The 21,379-nt window shown below is 44.6% G+C and overlaps 1 protein-coding gene across 1 annotated transcript in view; it reads right to left on the reverse strand.

The window, feature by feature from the left end:
- Nucleotides 1–1,180: 1,180 nt before the first annotated feature.
- Nucleotides 1,181–21,379, reverse strand: part of MILR1 (mast cell immunoglobulin like receptor 1) — a 305,761-nt gene continuing 285,562 nt past the window's right edge. Inside the window, exon 10 of the mRNA XM_069199927.1 lies at nucleotides 1,181–3,295. The gene's annotated coding sequence lies outside the window, so the exon portion shown is untranslated. The remainder of the gene's footprint in view (nucleotides 3,296–21,379) is intronic.

The raw sequence follows: 21,379 nt of genomic DNA on the forward strand, positions 1-21,379 counted from the left end.
AAGTTGGATTCATAGGGGGCTCTTCCCGGGTGCCCTCCAGGCCCGGATGTGACCTCTTCCAAGAATTGGCGCCAGGTGTAGCGCTAGGCCCCACTCTGATTCGCTCTTGGCAAACTCATCGTCCACTGGGCCCCTATTATCTTTGCAGAGAGCCTAATGTCCTCTCCAGTGTCTTGTTGGTATGCCCCATCTGCTGTTCTCAATTTGTTGCTGAGTCTAGGCCTCACGGTGAAGTCTGATTCATAGGGGGCTCTTTCCGGGTGCCCGACTCTTCTCACCCCGGTGCTCGTGGGAGTCAGGAGGGCCCGAGGTGTCGGAGGGCCCCCGCTCTTCCTCTCTGGTAAAAAAAATCTGGGTCTCGCAGGCCCAGCGCTGACTACCTCCACCATTCCGTCAGAGCGTAGCACCGCTCCCCCAGCTCGTAAGGGCCGATCGCGCCCCCTGCTCCTCCACCTGGAGCCACGCGCCTCCTTCCCCCATCAAATGGGGTTGCGTGGCCGGCTCTGCCCCCCTTCGTCTCTGCGGCGTCACCGGAGGGATCTGCACTCGAGCCCCCGGCTCCAGTTTCTCCCTGGGCCCCGGTTGAGACGCTCCACAGCTCACCTCCTGAGTCCCCTCTGCCGACTATTCTCTGTTCCAGTGACCCCGATGCATGGCACTCCGAAGGATGGCCAAGGGATGGGGTTTGCTTTTGCGGATAATTAACAGGCCCCTCGGGAGCCGGTGTGCTAAGCGGCCGCCATCTTGCCCGGCCCAGCCACGCCCCCTCCTAAATATAAAATATATGTGGGATGTTAATTTAGTGCTTAAATTGTTCTCTGCCTGGCTGGATATTGCTTTCCTTTCTCTTAAGCTACTTTCTGCAAAATTGACTATGCTTTTTTGTCTGATATCACTAAAACGTGTTTCGGATGTTAAAGCTTTGGATGTTATCTCCTTTTTCTTCTCTCCTTTTGGTGTTTCTTTTCAGGTTCAAAGACGTACTAAAACTAACCTGGCCTCTGTTCATTATCCATTTGTTCCCTCTCAACCCAAATTGTGTGTTGGAAATTGTTTAAAAAATTATGTGACTCGTACTGCAGATTTGAGACCATCCTCAGCCTCCCAATTACTCATTTCTTTCCAAAAGCCTCATAAACCAGTTTCTTACCCTACATTAGCCGGTTGGGTCAAATGGATCATGTCTTTAGCAGGGATCAATGTAGATTCCTTTGGAACCCATTCTGCTAGAGGGGCTATGGCCTCTCAGGCTTTCTAGGCTGGGGCCTCATTACAGGATATTCTCAAGTCTGCAGACTGGTCTAATGAAAACACGTTTAGATCTTTTTATTGTAAGCCAATTTCTCATGTTTCAGACTCTGTTATTTCTCTGCTTTGAACATGCATAATATGAGCCTCTGGTTTTGTAATAAAAGTGAGATTTTCTTAGCCTTGGTGTCTGAAAGGCTAGATTTTATTAAAGACACGGAGGCGAATATTATCCCACCACTTTATTAACCCTTCCCTGTTTCTATATTTCAGTTCCAACTCCCTTTTCCCGCGTTGGTTGCTCCTAATCCACATGGTGTTCTTCCATCAGAACAGGATTCCTTCTTCAACGGCTCTCCATCCTGGGCTGGTGTCTACGCTCGCCAGTTTCAAGATTGTTTTATGGACATTTTCACTGTGATGACTATTTTTTATGCGGTTTTGTTTGTTACTTATTCTCCTCTTTAGTTCTTGCATCAAGAAAAGAGGACTTGTTGTTCGCAGTCAATATATTAGTAGCTGTACTCGACGTCCCATTGGTTGTATTCCCATTGTGATATCACTTTGTTGTTTGCACTTTTCTTGGGAAATTTATTTTCTTCTTGGCTGCTGTTAAAATTAAAGCAAGAAAAGACTGCATAATACTCTCCTCCGTGTCTTTAATAAAATCTAGCCGTTCAGACACCAAGGCTAGGAAAATCTAAATTTTCAATAATTTGTGCAATTCCAGTAACTTGGGTTAGGCAGATACATCAACAGCATCAGCAGTAGCAGTGCATTAACAGGTTTCAGGTATGCATTAACTTCACACAGAACCAAAAGGCCAACTGACCCCACCAGTAGAGGAGAAGAGGGGGGTGGAATGGAACCAAATGAGAGCGAAAAGACGTGGGCCTTCTAGTGCGCTGCACCACTGAGAATATAAAGAAACAGTAGGGGGGAGGGCTGTAAAGGGGGGCCTATAGGCGTGGGAGTGCTCAAATAGGGAGGCTGGGGGGTGAGAGCCCCGCACTGCCCTGCAATTCACCTGCATCCAGGACACCCCCTCGGTATTAGGGAGGCCCATTATTCGAACAGGTGGAGAGCTATATGCCTAGGGGGCAGGAAACACAGATTTATGACATGAATTCACTCCATTTGTGACATGTAGTCGATAAGGGGTTGCCATAAGTGGGTAAATTTCTTGACCGAGAACGTTATCTTGTGTGACAATTGTAACATGGCCGAGGTGTGCCATACCCTCATAAACTAGGCCGCCACTGAGGTGGCTGATGGGGTGTGCCAGGCCAACTCTGAGTTGATTTGTTGCCCGTGTCAAGTGGTGGGCAAGATACTAGTCCACATGAGTCAATTCCTCAAGTGTGAATCGTCGAGCCACTGGGATGATTGTGAAGTAATCTGCTGGTAGGGGAAACCCCAGCGTGTTCTTAATGTGGCCCAGTATTTATTTCCAAAATATAGTGATGGATCGGCAGCGCCAACAAATGTGTTTAAAATTGCCGACCTGCATGCCACACTTTCAACAGGTATCGGAGGTTTAGGGAACATGGTGCGTAGGCATGCTGGGGTGTAATAACATTGTAAAATGTAGATTTTCCTAGTAATTTATGAAGGAAAGTCTTAATTTTATTAAAGACACGGAGGCAAGTATTATGCAGTTGTCTTTTCTTTATTTTCAATAGCAGCTCCAGTCAAGATTCACTACAACTCCCATAAGGCAAACCACAAGTAGCCAATGGGAGAACAACAGTAGTCCATAACAGTGCACCAATCACCTTCGATTCCACTGAATAATACCCATCTTGACTGAAAACAGCCCTCTTTTCTTGTGCGAAACTCAATAAGAAGTAAACAATGGAATAATAACCCAACAAACACAAAACGCCAAACAAAGCGAGAAAACGTCTTGCAGATAAAATATAAGTCTCTGGAGGAAAACCGGCAGGTCTTGTCGACTCGTCGCTTGAGATTCCTTGAAAGGAAACATCAGGGAAGCCACCGCACCTAAACGATCTCTATGCAGAGGTTTGCTGTGTTGAAGTAGAAGCTAAAAGGGAGGGCAATAAAACACAGAGTTAGAATTTATAGTGGTGGGATAATACTCGCCTCCGTGTCTTTAATAAAATTAAGACTTTCCTTCATAAATTACTAGGAAAATCTACATTTTATGACAAGACCGGAGGCTCCTATTATGCAATTTTAAAGCGAATCAATCACATTAAATGAAGCATGCTGAATCGGTTTGCAATAAAACACTTTGAATACATTATCATTAGACCAGTCAGCCGATCTGAGAATATCCTCTAAACGAGAACCAGCCCAAAAAGCTTTAGATGCCATGGCTCCCCTAGCTGAATGCGCACCAAAAGCAGAGGTATCAATACCAGCTAAAGTCATAATCCAGCGAACCCAACGGGCCAAAGTAGGAGAGGATACAGGATTGTAAGGTTTCCTAAAAGAAATCAATAACTGAGTAGAAGAAGACTTTCTCAAATCGGCTGTCCGTTGTTCATAAACTTTTAAACATTGACCCACACAGAGCTTGGGATGATCAGGAAAAAAGGGATAAAAAACTGAAGAAAGGTTAGTTTTGGTACGTCTCACTACATTAAACAGAACTCCGGAGGGAGTAAAATAGCGAGCAGTAACGTCGAGAGCTCTAACATCGGATAACCGTTTAAAAGATACCAAACATAAAAGCATAGCTAGCTTAGCCGATAATTGCTTCAAAGATAACAAAGGATTGTCGGGCCAAGAGACAAATAACGTTAAAACTGTATTAACATCCCATAAACAACTGTATTTAGGTTTTGGCGGGTTAGAACATTTTACTCCCTTTAATAGACGACAAACCAGCGGATGTTCGCCAATAGGCTTACCTTGAAAGTAATCATGAGTCGAAGAAATCGCAGATCTATATAAATTAATAGTACGAAAGGACTTACCTTTACTGGCTTCCGACGCCAGAAAATTGACCATCAAAGACACATCCGCTGTAATGGGATCAACTTGTCTTCCCAAACACCAGCAACACCAGAGAGACCAAGCTGATCTATAAGCCTTCTTTGTCCCAGGAGCTGTAGCCCGGTCAATGAAGGCTGCAGCTTCTGTCGAAATTGAAACGCTAGATCGAGATTCCCCGAAATTTTCCACGCCGACAAGATCAGGGACTCTTGAAGAATTAAACTGTGACGGAGGCCTTGATGATTGGTCAGGAGATCTGGAAAGGAGGGTATCAGAATCGGGGATTCGATTGACAGTTCCAGGAGGGAAGGGAACCACACCTGGGAGTGCCAAAAAGGGACTATGAGAACTAGAGAAGCTTGCTGACGTCTGACTTGTGCCAGAACTCTGGGAATCAAAATAAAAGGAGGAAAGGCGTAATTGAGGGAAGACGACCAATCCTGAGTAAACGCATCGAAGGCTAGAGCTAGAGGGTCTGGAAGCCAACTGAAAAATCGTGGAAGTTGAGTGTTTAACCGTGAAGCAAAGAGATCTATGTGGAAGGGTCCCCACTTGTGTAGTAGGGCGTTGAACACCTGTAAGTTGAGCATCCAGTCGCTGGAGTCCCGAAAGAAACGGGAGTACCAGTCCGCTACCAAATTGAGATTGCCCGGAAAATATTCGGCTTGAACCGAGATTTTGTTTTGAAGACAGAACTCCCAAAACCCTTTCGCTAATTCCGCTAAAGGCCTGGATTTTGTGCCTCCTAACCGATTGATGTACCGCACCGCCCAAATGTTGTCCATTCTGAGCAGAACTGAACAAGAAATCCTGTCTCTTGCGAGGCTCCTGATTGCAAAGGAGCCTGCAAGCATCTCTAAACAGTTTATGTGCAATTTTGACTCCTCTAGAGACCATGAACCTCCAGTCGAGATTGCACCACACCGGGCTCCTCAACCCGTCAGACTTGCATCTGACTCTAATACAAGATCTGGGGCTGATGCAAAGATAGTTCTGCCGTTCCAGGCATCTAAATGGTCTATCCACCACTGGAGTTCTGCCCGAGACTCTTGATCCAGAGCTATAACATCTGAATAAGCTAGGCCTTTTTGGATATGCCGAATCTTTAGTCTTTGCAATGCCCGATAATGCAGGGGACCCGGAAAAATCGCTTGAATTGAGGACGAAAGCCGACCCACAATTCTTGCTAAAGATCTGAGGGATAAAACAGAACTGCGAAGAATTAAGAGAATTTCGGACTTTATGGATTTGATCTTTGATGACGGTAGAAGGAGAGTACCTGATATGGAATCTACCAGAAAGCCTAGGAACTCGATTTGCTGAACTGGATCTAGAGAAGATTTCTCGTAATTTACGATAAAACCTAGATCTTCCAATAGAGCGCAAGCTAGACGCACTTGTGACAAAAGCAAATCGCGAGTCTGACTCATGATCAAGATGTCGTCCAAGTAAATCACCAGACGAATGCCTCGAGCTCTGAGGAAAGCCGCCACTGGCCTCATTAACTTTGTGAAGCACCACGGGGCGGAGCAAAGGCCGAAAGGAAGAGAGGTGAAACGAAAATACTGACCTGCCCAGTGGAATTGGAGAAACTTCTGCGAGACGGGATGAATGGGAACTGACAGATAAGCATCCCGAAGATCTAACCTCACCAACCAATCGCCCCGAAGAAGGGTATCTCTGAGATGAAGAATAGTCTCCATCTTGAAATGCCGATAAAGAACAAACTGATTGAACTGTTTCAAATTGATGACCGGACGCATTTTCTTGTTCTTTTTCTGAACCAGAAAAACAGAACTGAGGAAACCTGAAGGATCTAGAGAACAAGGAACAATAGCTTGTTTTTGCAGTAGAGATTGAATCTCCAACAAAATTAAATCTGTCATTTGATCTGAAAACTGAGGAGGGGGAGGAAAAACCTCTTGAAAAGGCTCTGACAAGAGTTCTATAACATAACCTCGCACTGTGTTTAGAACCCAAGGATCCCTTGTGAGATCCTCCCATTTTGATAGACATAGCGCAATGCGGCCCCCCACCACCGGAATAAAGGAAGTCTGACTTACCGAGTTGGGTCGCACCTCTGGAGTTACGTCCTCCTTTTGCCCTGAAGCCCCTGCTTCTTTGGGGATAGAATTGAGGCCTGTAATCCTGATAGGTGTTCTGGTAGGTACTGCGGGAACCTTGATTGGCATAAACTCGGCCGGCAAAGCGGTTCCTACCTCTGCCGGCCCTGGTGAAAACCCGAGAAGCGAACATCTTCTTCAAAGATTGCTGTGCCTTATCCAACGAAGAAAAAGTGGTCACATACTTGCTTAACTGTTTAATGACGGAATCACCAAACAATAATCCTTCTGCCATCACCCCCGGATCCGAACCGGCTAAGTTAACCAACTTTGGGTCCAACTTGAGCAAGAGTCCTTTCCTCCGCTCGTGAGTAATAGAGGAATTAGCATTTCCTAACAAACAAACAGCTCGCTGCGCCCATAAAGAGAGCTCTTCAGGGTCAATAGCGACTTGTTCCAGCCGAGCTGCTTCCGCTATATCAAAAATACGTGTCAAGGGACCCACAATGTCCAAAAGCTTATCCTGACATGTGGACCAGGCCTTATCCACTCCTTTACGGGGATCTTTGCCGTATCTGGTAAAGAAAGTCAGGAGCGAAGAATCAATCGCTGGAGTCGCCGTTATCTTAGAAGACAGAGCCGGGCGGGGACACTCCGATTTTAACTTCGCCCGGACCTGTTTATCCAAGGGAGTACGAAGTCTTGCAGTGACATAATTTGCCACATGTTCTGAGGGAAGCCACTCTGTGGAATTCGGATGTTGTATATCTCCCGGATCAAACATAGGCACCCCTTCAGAATCCAGAATGGCTGAGGACTCCGAAACATATTTGGGCTTTTTAAGAGGAGGAGGGAAAAGTAACCCTCCAACATCCTCATCCGAACTACCCTCATCCGACTCTGGAGCGTTTTCTTCCTCATCCGTGTCCAAAATCTTTGTTATTCTGATAGGAGAAGAAATGTGTTTGGTTTTAACCATGCATTTTCTCATAGACTTAGCTATTAACCCCTCCTTATTAGGAGGCCCATGAGGAACCACGTCCTCCGCCATGTGTGAAACCTTGTCACTTCCAGTTAGCGTCTCTTTTTTATTTTTTGAGGAGATTGGACGCTTTCTGCTTTCCCCCGCAGAATGGGCCAGCATGGTCTTGGACACGATATTAACTACCGAATTTTCAAAATTTTTTGACAGTTTTTGCCAAGAGGTAGCCATAGCCTGATCCACAGAAGACTGAATAAAATCATTTAAATGTTCCTTTAAAACATCTTCCTCCTCCTCATGAGTTAACTGAGGCTGAGAACTATCCATAGTAACAAGATGAAACACAATCCTCCTTCAGCAAAAACCAGGTAAGGGTTAAACCTCTCACACAGAGAGAAAAGAAAGTATCTGGCTGGAAAGGGTTAAACCTCTCACCCAGAGAGGAAAAAGAGATATCTAGTGGACCTTGACCTAAAGAAAGGAAGCTGGAAAGTGAAATTGATTCAAAAGTGAAATTGATCCAAAATGAAATTGATCCAAAAGTGAAATTGATCCAAAAGCCTGCTCCGACAAGTCTCAGCGATCCCCCGGAGCAGCAGAGTTTCTTCAGCTTGCGCTGCCAAAGAAACTCAAACGGTCACAGAGCGGGAGCCGGGAATTTAAAGCCGATCTAGAAAAAACCCTTAAGAAAACGAAAGTCAAAACCTCAATGTCAAACTCATACAAAACGATGGGCCACCATTAAAATTGAGGAGAAAAGCGAAATAATACTTATCTTGACTGAGGAGCAGCAAGAAAAGAGGGCTGTTTTCAGTCAAGATGGGTATTATTCAGTGGAATCGACGGTGATTGGTGCACTGTTATGGACTACTGTTGTTCTCCCATTGGCTACTTGTGGTTTGCCTTATGGGAGTTGTAGTGAATCTTGACTGGAGCTGCTATTGAAAATAAAGAAAAGACAACTGCATAATAGGAGCCTCCGGTCTTGTCATAAAATTAGTTTGTGGGCTGATTCCTGATGAGAGATATTCCTATGGGTCTTGGGGAAACTCGCGCTGCAGAAGCTCCCATTGTTTCAGTGAGATGCCCAGAACTCTATCTTGCTTTCATTTAATCTGGAAATGGTGGCAAAGAAGTGTGCAGGACTAATAGAGGACACTGTATGTTTTAGAGATGAGACCCTTGAGCCCTCAAAGCCACGCACCAAGGTCTCAAAAGGGGTAAGAGGCCAAGTGGCACCCTCTGTACTGGAAGTAAATAAAGCCCAGTGACAGCTAGAAATACTGATGATGATCCTTATCTGGAATGGCAAACTCAAGTTTGCACTGCTCAAAGTACTGGAGAGTCTGTCCATTAAAGTGATCTTGCAAGGTCCTACAGTTGCCCCATTCCCACTCCTTGAAAGAGCCCAGGATCAAGGCAGGTGTAAAGTCTGGGCTGCGAGCTATAGGGATGTTTGGGGATGGAAAGGTGAGGCCCATCCCTATTGCCAGTCTGTCCCACATCTCTAGGACCATGCGGGTCGGGGTTACCAAGTATGCACTGCAGGGCCGATGTCCACGTCTGACGGGATGGAGTAATATTGAGGCCAAGGTATCTTATAGATTGGGGTGCTCATGATAGAGCGTTCCGTACTAATAAATTACCTGTATTTGGACGCTCTTAGGTCGATGAATCTTTTGACCAAGTGGTGCTCTCTTCACCCGAGATCAATCAATTTAATCTAATCAATAATCAATAACGAACATAAGCAATGCCCTGATCAACATAACACTTCACAATTAATCCAGAAAGCATTTCGGCGAACCATGACCTTTCGGCCATGAATAACCACACCAGTTTATTCAAAGTTAATGAATTTATTTCCCTATATTAACAAAGCTAGCACAATATAAATGTGTCTCAACACCAAATGATATATGTAAATGAACATTAATAGCTGTCCATAACGGCGGAAAAGATGCAATCTATGCAGCATTTGAATAACAATGCATTCGATAATAGCAACGCAAACCACTAAAACTATAATCTGTAATGAGCTAATTGAATGCATTAGTCAGCATAACAAGGTCTCAAATTGCATTGTGCAACAAATGGATCCTCATCTAACCTCAAATTAGCATCTGCATGTGGGACTTCATGCGAAAACAATTTAGCAACATAGATTTGGAAAACTCCTAACTAGGGCTCTTATCAAAATCAGCAGTTGGTTACCTAAAAGAAACACAATGCAATTGTACAATTTCCTTTCATATTTACCAAATTCAATCAGCATTCAAGGAAGTCTTCGTCTCACAGGTACCGGTTTCCAATCAGCATAGGACGGGGCAAAGGGGCAGGGTGGACAGGGCAATTGCCTCACAGCGGCAAGATAAAAGGACAAAACTACTACTTTATGCAAAGGGACAGTTCAAAGTTAAAGTCTCTAGGGCGAGAATTTACTTAAAGTCTCTTTCTCTCGATTAGAGAAAGCATCAAAGTCTCATTCAAAATGGCGTCGAACATCAATTGGCATCGTAGAAGATGGCAAAATGACGAAGTCAGCAAGATGGGCCATAATGGCTGCAATGTCCTGCAATGTCTAATGTCCAATGTCTAATGTCTAAAAAAATGGCTAATGGCTGATGCCCAATAGGTAATGGCCGCTTTCTTCTTGTGCACCAGGTTTAAATAAACAACAGTTCAAATCCAGTAGGGTCTTCCATTGGAGGGTTCATAGGTTGGCTTCAAATTGTCCAATCAAAAACTACAATTCACAAGCTTCTACCTAGGCATACATTATCCTTGGAGTCGGGAACGTAAGTTGCAACATATTTTACCAATTAACTCACTTTCAGAGCTTCCATTGTCTGCACCTGCAGATTGACCTTGGAGCAAAGAAGAAGATGCCAGGCTGGCACGAAACCTTAAAGATAAGCATGTGAACCGATCTCACTGGAAAAGTACAGCTTCAAGCAAGAATACACGTTTTATTAGCACATTAGAAAAACACGAGCACCTAAACCGTGAGACAAGGCAACTAGGCCGAAGCCTCCGCTAAAGTTATGCTAAGTTAAAACATTTCAAACAAGCAGATCATGGCACACGTTTACGGTTATGTCAGATTAGTACAATTCTAATACATCACGTTATATAAAGCACGCTTATAAATGTTGGCGAATTACTCTGAGGGCACATTTGTCCCCGTACAATCTTTATTAGTTCGGTTAAAGTCACACTTGATTATTGCAGCACTACGTTTATGCGCTAATAAATGTAAAACCTTCATTTCCGCGTCATCAATCCCTCCTCTGATGACTACTTGTCATCACACAAAACTATTCCCACAAATGTTATTCCATTAAAATTCTGTCAGTTCTCTTTGCCTTTTAGTTCCCCTTGTTCTTGCCTTGTATTCTTCTGCCATTCTTTTCATCATTTTCTCTTCCTTCCTTCTCTTAATTCTTGCCATTATCATTAGTATTCCTCTCTTTATTCCCCAAATCCCTAAGATGCAAATTAGTACTATTAGTATTCCCTGTATTATTTTTAGTAATATTCCATTCCAAATGCCACCAAGCCAATTTCCCACTGAAGCAATTCCCTTTCCAACCTTCTCCCAAACTCCTGGTTCTTTCAATTCCTTCAAGTCTGCACTCTCTTTTGTTAGATTTGCAAGCATTGTTTTAATCTTCACACTGTTGTCTGGTATATACGTGCAACAGTGACGCGCACCAAGCATTTTGCAAACGCCGCCATCCTTTGCTAAAAGAATGTCTAGGGCAAGCCTGTTTTGAAGAGTCATAGCTCTTTCTGCTGCAAGTTCAGCATCCATCAGGATTATAGCACCTGAAAACTTTGTCAACATGTTATCCACTATAGTAGACAACTTTCTTATTTTGATGGAATTCAACACAACTCCCAATGAAGGAATCATGGCTCCAAATATATCTCCTACCACAGCAGCTGCGGTCTCTCTTTTCTGGATACGATGAGATCCAGACGTCTTTGGAATCACCGATAGGTCATCCAGTTGATAAACCTTTGGGAACACTATACCCAAATAACATCTCCCCCACCACCCTTTTGGAAGACGATAATAGGCATTATGCCCACAAATGTAATATACACCAGGTATGACAGGGTCAAGTCCGTTCAGCATGAATGTCCATTTGGCCTTAAAGATAAACGTATGTTTACACTCACTCGCTCCCACAAAAATGTTATCATAATAAGATTCACCACGATATATACAAAATTTCCCTACATGCCAAGCGTCTAAAGCTATTTTTCCTTGTGTTTTTATTGCAGCAAAAGCATAATTATCTACTGAAGTCCTCTTACTTAGCTCTTTTTCTAATTTCACATTCATTTGTGCCCTTCTATCATCTGTGCGATCTAAAAAGCTTATTTCTACTGCAGAGAGCGAGCAGGTAAGGTTTTCCCTATGTGCGTGAGCTGTTTCAAAAGGTTGCATTGGCTCGAAAAATTCCCTCATTATTTTAGCATCCCAATCTTTAGCAATCTGGCTTAGTTGCGTTATTATAGGAACATATGCAAAGGTAACATCATAATTTGAATAAAAATACTGTATGTTAGTTTGACCATAAAATCTAGAAGTTACTATACTACATGTAATCCCATATGTAAGAGGCATGTGGTGATAAGTCACCCCTTCCGTTACCGATGTCGGTATCTGTGTACACACATAACAATCTTTCGCATCCATAGTCTCAACATATTCTGTTAGTAGGCGATAGAAAACATTATACGAAAGTTCCTTCTTATCATGCAAGCGTCTCTCATCTAATTCTAGTCTTTTCAATGCGGTTAGTTCAGTGACAGTAACAGGAGCAGAAGTAGAAGCATCAATTTTCTCATTCTCACCCTTTCCACGTGTAGCAAGCACTATTGCCATTATTATTAGTACACATGCAGTTATCAAGCCTATACACGCATATTTACAATATTTCACTCTACTGTTTTGTGTAGTCATGATCTGTATAGAATCAGAGAGCTAGAAGCACCTATAAAGAAACGATTTAGCAATTAGTTACAAAACTGAACGAGCGCAATGTTCACACGGTTTTCTTCAGCAGCCCAGTCACTTATCGATTAGCAGCATTTGTCTCAATTCGGCAATAACTTTTTTTTTTTTTTTTTTTTTTTCTCAGTTCACTTTTTTTTATTTTTTTTCAGTTAGCAACGTTGTCTCAAATCGGGTTTAACAGTCAATCAGGTTATCAAAGTCTTATCAAGTTAGCAAATGTCTCATCCGGTTTAGCAATGTCTCAGCTGGTTGTATCACGTTAGATTATAGCAAGCAATGTCATTTATCACCCTTTCAATCAATAGTGTCCATAAAACTTTTCTTTTCTATTGGTATCTCTTCTTCTTCGTTCTCGAGGCTAAGAGATACAAATTCGTCAGTCCAATCGTCATTGACTACATATGCCCATTCTGGACCGGAATATCTCCTGTTTGGTATCCTTTTCCTTTTCAATTTTGCATCTCTCTTTGATTCTGCCTCACTGGTACTTTCCTCTTTGGCCAAGTCTTTTTCTTCACTTGATGTTGGTACCACGACAGACACTTCCTTTCTTTTCTCTTTCACTCTTGGCCTTTCACTGTCGTTCAACTTTTCTCTAGTTCTTAGTTTTACTGGTGATATACTTGGTCTTTTCTTTGCACTGTGTCCACTCGATGGACCTGCGATCTCTTCTGAGGAACTTTGAACAGTTTCGTTCTGTTCTGCCTTGTCCCCTCCTTCTGGGGAGTCAATCAGGTTTTCCTTTTCTTTTTCTGTACCGTCTGCTTCTGGGAAAGCCCTCCTCCGATCAGGCTCTCCTGCTTTTTCACCTCTTTCGAGCCCTTTGTCACCGTTACTTTCTTTAGGCTCTTTGTTACCTTCAGCTGCTTCAGGCTCTTTGCTACCTTCAGCTGCTTCAGGCTCTTTGCTACCCTCAGCTGCTTCAGGCTCTTTGTTACCCTCAGCTGCTTCAGGCTCTTTGTCACCCTCAGCTGCTTCGTCGCTGTCTGAGGTTTCTCCTTGGTCTTCCCCAAGTGAATCGGTTGTTTCGTCCTCAGAGAATATTTCTCTCTCTTCTATTTCTGCCTGTTCGCTTCTAGTTCTGTTTTGCTCTGTCTCAGCGCTCGGCACTTTATTATCAGGTACTGGCAGTTTCAGCGCTTCAACTTCCTCATCTGTGGGACACAACACCTTCTTTGTGTGACTGCGTGAATCCAGTTGGGAACTCCCGCACACTTCACAGCGGTAGTGGTCGTCAGGATCACTTGGAAAGGGCCTTTCCAACGGGGTTCCAGACACGACTTCCTCACGTGCTTCTTTATCACGACCCAGTCACCTGCTTTCAGTGTGTGTCCTGGAACTTGGATCGGTGGCAAGGTGGTTGCTTCCACCTGGTGAGAGAAAGAGCGAACCACGTCAGCCAGACCTTTGCAGTAGTCTAACACCATATCATCTGTAATATTCAAAAGCGCGTTTGCGGGAACTGCAGGAAGTCTCATGGCCCTGCCCATGAGAATTTCGTGCGGGGACAATCCAGTCTTTCTGTCAGGGGGGTTTCTCATTGACATTAACACCAAAGGCAATGCGTCAGGCCATTTCAAATTTGTCGATGCACATATTTTCGCCATTCTTGATTTCAGTGTACCATTCATCTGTTCCACCAGTCCTGAGGCCTCTGGGCGATAGCTACAATGCAGTTTTTGCTCAATGTTCAGCGCTGCGCAAAGTAACTTTATCACCTCGTTATTGAAGTGACTTCCTCTATCTGATTCTAAAGAGATCCGGAATCCGAAACGTGGTATCAACTCCCTCAACAATAGTTTTGCAACTGTAAGGCTGTCATTTCTACGTGTGGGGTATGCTTCAATCCAGTGACTAAAAATGCACACAATCACCAACACATACTTTAGACCTCCATGCACAGGCATCTCAATAAAGTCCATCTGCATTCTGCTGAACGGGCCTCCCGCCCTACCAATGTGGCTCACGTTCACAACCATTCCCTTTCCTGGGTTCATCTGCTGACAAATGACACATCGATGGCAAATTGCTTCTGCAACTTGACGGAATCTGGGGTTAAACCAATCTGTTTTGAACAATCTTATCATGGCATCTCTCCCTAGGTGAGCCTGCCCATGATAGAACCGCGCTAGCTGCGATAAGAGACTATTTGGTAAAACAAATTTTCCCTCATTTGAAACCCATAACTCATCTGGTCTCTTTGTACATTGTGACTTAATCCAGGAAACTCTTTCACCCTCCCTGACGCTATTCTGTAATGCTTTTAGTTCATCCATTGTATCCACGACCTTCAAGGCAAATGCTTCAGCTGGTTCGAGTTCTGGTTCACTTATCAAATTCCATTCATCCCTGAGCAATATACAGTTCAAGGCACAAAATCTTGCGACTTGATCCGCATATGCATTTCCCAGAGAAACATAGTCCTGTCCTTTTGTATGAGCACTACACTTTACCACTGCAATTTCGGCTGGCATCTGAATGGCGTGTAACAATTCCCTTATTCTCTCCCCGTTTTTCACTGGGGACCCTGAAGAGGTCAGGAAACCTCTCTGTGACCATAGTTGCCCAAAGTCGTGCACAATTCCAAACCCGTACTGGCTATCAGTGTAAATGGTAACCCTCATCAATGTAGACAGTTGGCATGCTCTTGTAAGGGCTACAAGCTCTGCTACTTGTGCGGAATATACTCCTTGAAGCCAGGATGCTTCCAAGACACCTGTTACAGTACATACAGCATATCCTGCTTTCAATATTCCCAATGCATCTCTTAAACATGACCCATCAACAAAAACAATTTGGTCATTTTCATCAAGCTTAGTATCCTTAATGTCAGGTCGGGGTTTTGTGCAAAATTCAGTCACCTGAAGACAGTCGTGCTCGACGTCTTCAGCGTTCTCAATTTCAGCATTTTCACCGGGAAGCAAGGTTGCTGGATTCAACGTAGTGCACCTTTTCAGCTGCACATTCGGTGAGCCCAGAATTATTGTTTCATACCTTGTGAGTCTTGCTCCAGTCATGTGTTGCGTTCGGGAGCGGGTCAAAAGTATCTCAACTGAGTGAGGGACCATGACTGTTAATGGGTGTCCCATCACTATTCCTTCACTCTGAGTGAGGCTGATACCAACTGCTGCTATGGCGCGCAAACACCCTGGCAGTGCTGCTGCGACCGGATCCAAAGTAGCTGAAAAATACGCTACTGGTCTGTTTATGCCACCATGGGCTTGGGTCAAGACAGACAAAGAACATGCATCACGTTCATGACAAAACAATGTGAAAGGCTTTGTGTAGTCAGGCATACCTAAAGCTGGAGCCCTGCACATGCATTCTTTCAATTCAATAAAAGCATCCATCTCATCTCCTTTCAGCTCAATTTGATCCAAGGCATCCTTCTGGGTCAGTTTCAGTAAAGGCTTTGCTAGAGTTGAAAAGTTGGGAATCCACTGGCGACAGTAGCTCACCATCCCCAAAAACTTCCTCACCTCCCTCCTCGTCTTTGGTGGACTCATTTGAAGTACACTTGTTATTCTTTCCTTCATTATTCTCCGTGACCCTTTCTCTGTTTGATGACCCAAGTATTTTACTTTCTTCTGACAGAACTGCAACTTTGAAGGAGACACCTTGTGTCCATTCCTTCCCAAATGGTTCAGTAGAGCAATGGTGTCGGCTGTGCAGCCACTTTCTGTCTTAGATGCAATCAGTAAGTCATCGATGTACTGTACTAGGGTTGACTCGAATGGCAATTCTAACGCTTCCAAGTCTTTCTTTAGAATCTGATTGAAAATTGATGGTGACTCCGAAAACCCTTGAGGAATTCGACACCAACTGTAAACTCTGTCTAAGAATTTGAAACAAAAGAGAAATTGGCTGTCCTCATGAAGAGGCACCGAAAAGAATGCTTGTGACAAGTCAATGACTGAGAACCACTCGGCATCGCAAGGGACTTGGAACATTATCACAGCTGGATTCGGTACTACAGGGCAGCATTTAATTATGATGTCATTTATTTTCCTCAAGTCCTGCACGATTCGGACCTTTCCACTCGGCTTTATTAGTCCCATGATTGGTGAATTACATGGACTGCTTAACACTTCTTTCAATACTCCCTGTTTTACAAACTCGTCAATGAGTTGGGCGACTTTCATGAGGGTGTCTTGTGCCATGTGGTATTGTGGGGTCTGGGGAAAGGTTACATTGGGTTTTACGGTCACTTTCACTGGTTCCACTCCTTTCATCAATCCCACCTCTTTTCCTGTCATATCCCACACTTCCTTTCCGACTGTTTCCCGTAATTCAGCTGGAATATCTTCTTCAGTTATCATCGGAAAAAGGTTAATCAGAGGATATTCTTCATCGACAGTTTCCATCTCCTCCCCTTCTACACTGTCCTCTTCTTCCCCATCACTGCTCGTCTGAATTCTAATTCCATCGTTCGAACACATAATCGAACATCCCAATTTGCACAATAAGTCTCTCCCTAACAGTGCTATCGGGCTTGAGTCACATACCACAAATTTATGGGACCCTTGATAGTTACCAATTCTGACTGGTACTGGATCTGTGATTGGGTTCGTCAGGTGCCTGTTTGCTACTCCCACTACTTGAACTGTTCTCCCTGAGAGTGGCAAATTTGGTACTTCGATGCTCCTAACAGTTGAACGTGTGGCTCCTGTGTCAACCAGGAATGAAACACTATGACCCATAACTCTTCCCTCCACATATGGACCCTTTTGATCAACTTCCAAGGATGCTGCAAGCACACAATTTCCCTCCTCATCTGAACTTTCACTCTCCCATACATTGTTTATTCCATTCTCACTGTGTAATGGGAACTGTTGTACGGTGCCATTTGTATTCATCACCTGACCCGAGACCTGTGGAGGAACCATCACTTGCTGCTGACTCACTGGTGCCAAAGGTATTTGCATTTGCTGATTAGGTACCATGGGAAACTGCTGTTGCATTGGCTGCATTTGCGTCATCTGCATACGGGGCATCTGCATCTGCTGCGGCTGCATGGGCTGTAATCCCTGCAGCTGATTTATGGTCTGAAAATTTGGGTTTGGACCTCTCATTTTCGGTCCCCTCATTGTCTGGAATGCATTGACATCATTGTTCTGCTGACCAACACCTGCACCTTCCTGCACCACCATCGGGCACTCGCGTTTCCAATGACCGACGATTCCGCACACGTGACACGGCATCACCCTTTTCATTGCCTGTACACCATTCGGAATTACCACAGTGTTCAAATCCGGACCATTACTCCCAAAGCCTCCTCTGCCTCTGCCTCTGGCCTGTGGCTGAAACACCATATTTCCCTGCGGCTGCGGCTGCAGTATCTGCTGTTGGAACCCTTGCAACCCTTGCAGACCTGTCTGAGCTGCTTTAAGTTGCATCATCATCACTTTCTCTTTCAACCTTTTCTGTTTCACTTCAATTTCGTCGCTACAGTATTTCGCAAAATTCAACACCTCATCAATAGGTTTCGACTGCCAACAAATCAAATGCGTCTTTATCATCTGACTTATCTCTGGACTCAGCCCTTCCACAAATCTAAACACAAAATGAAGCATGTCCTTCGCCTCTATTGTTTCCGTGCCACTGTAGTTCTTGAACGCCTTCAACAACCTCTCATAGTAACCATGAATCGACTCTTTAGCCTCTTGGGCAGTTCGATCAATCTTCTGCCAATCCACATTTTTCGCGGCAACCTTCGTCTTCAAATGCTCAATCACCTTATAGTACAAGCTCATCACCATAGGTGATGGTGCACCCGTATCCCTGTCTCTCTCTGGTTCACTTGTCGGCCAACCTACAGCCCTTTTGCAGTCTTCCCACAAATCTGCCGGAACCACAATCTCAAAGAGGGTGTTCAGGTCTTCCCAAAGACATTTTGCAAGCTTCACAAACCTATCAGTCTGTTGATACCATTCAATCGGTTTCTCTCTCAGTTTGGGAAAATCATCCGTAAAAGACTGAATGTCGCTTCTGTGCCACGGTACATGTATTAATTTTCCCCCTGCTGTCTCCCTCATTGGTAACATGGTTATTGCATCACTACTCTGTGGTCTTTTCTCGTTGTGCTCTGGGACACTGTCTTTCCTCTTTTCCTTTTTCTTTGCCCATCTGCTTTCCCACTTGTCTAAGCACCTCCACACTTGTGCATTCTGTAGCAATTCTCTAAGGTGCGATTTCATGCCTGCTGACCTCATGTGTTCAAAGTCTGTGGTCCCGAAATCCAATCTATAGCTCCTGCTCAAGTGTTTTGTCTTGTCTATCTCAACCCCGTTTTTGTCAGCTATTTCTTGCAACCTCCTATGTACCTTGTTCACTTCTCTCGTAATCCTAGGACATAGATACCTCAGCTCTTCTTCCGAGTAGGACTCTAACCTATTCAAACCCATAGTCCCTTCCACCAATTCTCCTGCTTCCATGTTCAACCTGACCCTATTCAGATAGTCTTCTCCCTTCTCACTGGCTGAGCTTTGTGTGGAATTCAGACTGTTGAACCACTGTGTCAGCTGTTGCGCATTCAACCCCATCAGTGTAGCATTCACATCGACTGCCATTGATGGTTGCGGCAACCTTTCAGTGTTCGATGATAGCGGTATCATCAGTGGGGGACTCGACCTCACCACTGTTGACTGAGCACATATGGGACTAAACTCCATCAAGGACCCAGATCCAGTTGGCAGAGCCGCTATCGGAGTTGTCTCTGGAGTGTTTTGTATGCACCTCCTTTCCATCCCACTCTGCACCATTGATCCTTGACCGCTCATACCTGAGTTAGGCTGAATGTACAAAGGTACCGGTGGACCTACAGTAATGGGTAGGGATATCGCATCTGGGTTCTGTCCATTCCCCATGTTCTGAGGCATGTTCATTCCCACACTATGGGTCATCATTGCCGGCATGCCCGTCTGACTCCCCGTCATCTGAGCATGTGCGTTTCCCCCCTGCATCTGCTTTTGAGGCATCAAAAACTGGGTTGATTCAGCTTGTGCCAATGTTGGGTTGCGACCATTTTGTACTCCCATTACAGTTGGATCTAGAGTCATTCCCGTACTGTTGTCACTGCTGTAGTACCTTGGGACCTGCGGCTGATAATTTTCTGCTGTTTTCAATATAGGCACATCTGGATATATTCTCCTAACCTGCGGTATCTGCGGGGTGAACAGTAAACTCGGGTCCTTAGATCCGGATGGCGTTTCTGAACTCGGAGTTTCATTATTCTGTACCGGTGCCGGAGGGGCAGAACTGGTACTTGGACCTTGTCCACTCTCTGCATAAGGTGGTGGACGGTCGTTCAGCAATTGCATGATTAACTCCTCATCCTCTAACTCTTCTTCTCTCCTTAACATTTCCTCGTCCTCTCTATCTTTGGAACACCTCCTGTTTGTCTTACAGGTAACTTTCTTGCCTGTCGCCTCTTCTTCCTTAGCAATTGCGGGAAACAATTTTATCCCCTGCAATACATCTGACCTCCACACCTTCTGTGCATTATCCCACCTAGCGTCCGCTAGTGTCTTTTCTACCTTTCTTATCCTGGTCTCGAACTTATTTTGCTGTTGCTGTCTAGCCATTAGTTCCCAAATCGCTAGAGCCTCAAACTGTGCTGGCCTTGGAGGTACCTTCATGTCGTACATCGCGAATCTCAAATTCTCTAGGATCCTTATATTGAATGTCCCATGGATCGGGAACGCTACGCTCCCATGTTTCTCTGTCAGCTTGTGCCATTGCTTTAGCCAAAGGCACGGAGCTACCCCTTTTTCCTCCATTACAATGTAAGCTGGTGTACCTTCGGGTGGCGTCTCCTCTCCTACGCTCGCTTTAATGTAAGACTCCCCCTTCATCGCACTCTTTAATGCTTTAAAAAATTTCATTTTCTCGTCTTTTGTTTCACAAAGTTTGTAATCAATAACTGACTTTAATTCCCGGAATACTCTTCGCTTGCCTTTCCCCTTCCAATCGAGCCCCACGGACTGCGTCCAATCCGTGCGCGGCCCTTCTTTGCAACCAACCTATCCCAGCGCGGCTCCTAGTGACGTCACACTCACACACACTGCGGCTGACAAAGCCTCGCGGCTAGTCCTCCTTCACTCAGCTCCTCTCGTAACAACTTCTGGCATGTATCGCGAGCAACCAAATAATAATAAAACAGATCTGTCGGTTTACTACAGGAAGGGTAACACAATCGCTTCAGGACCTTAGGGATTTTTCACTAGCCTCGGCAGTTATTCCATCTTTCTCGGTCCCCACTTTCGCAAGCAAATCCTGACCCGCAGACCCTGCTCTCAACTTGTCAATGATCTATTCTAGTGCACTTAGAATTTGTCAAAGGCCGAAGTCGAAGTTTTCTTTCACTCCCTTAACACACGTACCGACTCGTTGACCACGCCCGGTCAACCTACTAAACCGACCAGACCACAACATAAAACAAGTGTCTCATACACTTTTCAACATACTCCGGAGTCTCTTGACCTCGCAGGGCCCGTCTCAACAACAACAACCACGTGGACCTTTTTCTGCACAAAGCACCACATGCACATAAAGTTCGACGACTTCCCTACTCTCACACTCGGAGTCGCACCTCCGCTATTCTCTAAAATCCTCGCAACCTTTTCAAACAATCTGCGGCAATAAGCTGTGCAAGCGCAAAACCCTGACTTCACTCATACCGTCACTAGTACCGCCAACGCCGATTTCACACCTCCATTCTCTCCATTCGCAAGCTCCGAGATCCCGGGAAAGTCGCGGGGGACTTAGGGCATCATCATTCTCTCAATCTGTTTTACCCAAGAAAAAATCTAATTCAACACCATATACCTCTCGAGTGGGGTCCCAAAAGTCGAAACCATCCTCTGCTACCATCTACTGATAGAGCGTTCCGTACTAATAAATTACCTGTATTTGGACGCTCTTAGGTCGATGAATCTTTTGACCAAGTGGGGCTCTCTTCACCCGAGATCAATCAATTTAATCTAATCAATAATCAATAACGAACATAAGCAATGCCCTGATCAACATAACACTTCACAATTAATCCAGAAAACATTTCGGCGAACCATGACCTTTAGGCCATGAATGACCACA

This window comes from Pleurodeles waltl, chromosome 7, assembly GCF_031143425.1.
Source record: "Pleurodeles waltl isolate 20211129_DDA chromosome 7, aPleWal1.hap1.20221129, whole genome shotgun sequence".
In the NCBI taxonomy this organism is placed as follows: domain Eukaryota; kingdom Metazoa; phylum Chordata; class Amphibia; order Caudata; family Salamandridae; genus Pleurodeles; species Pleurodeles waltl.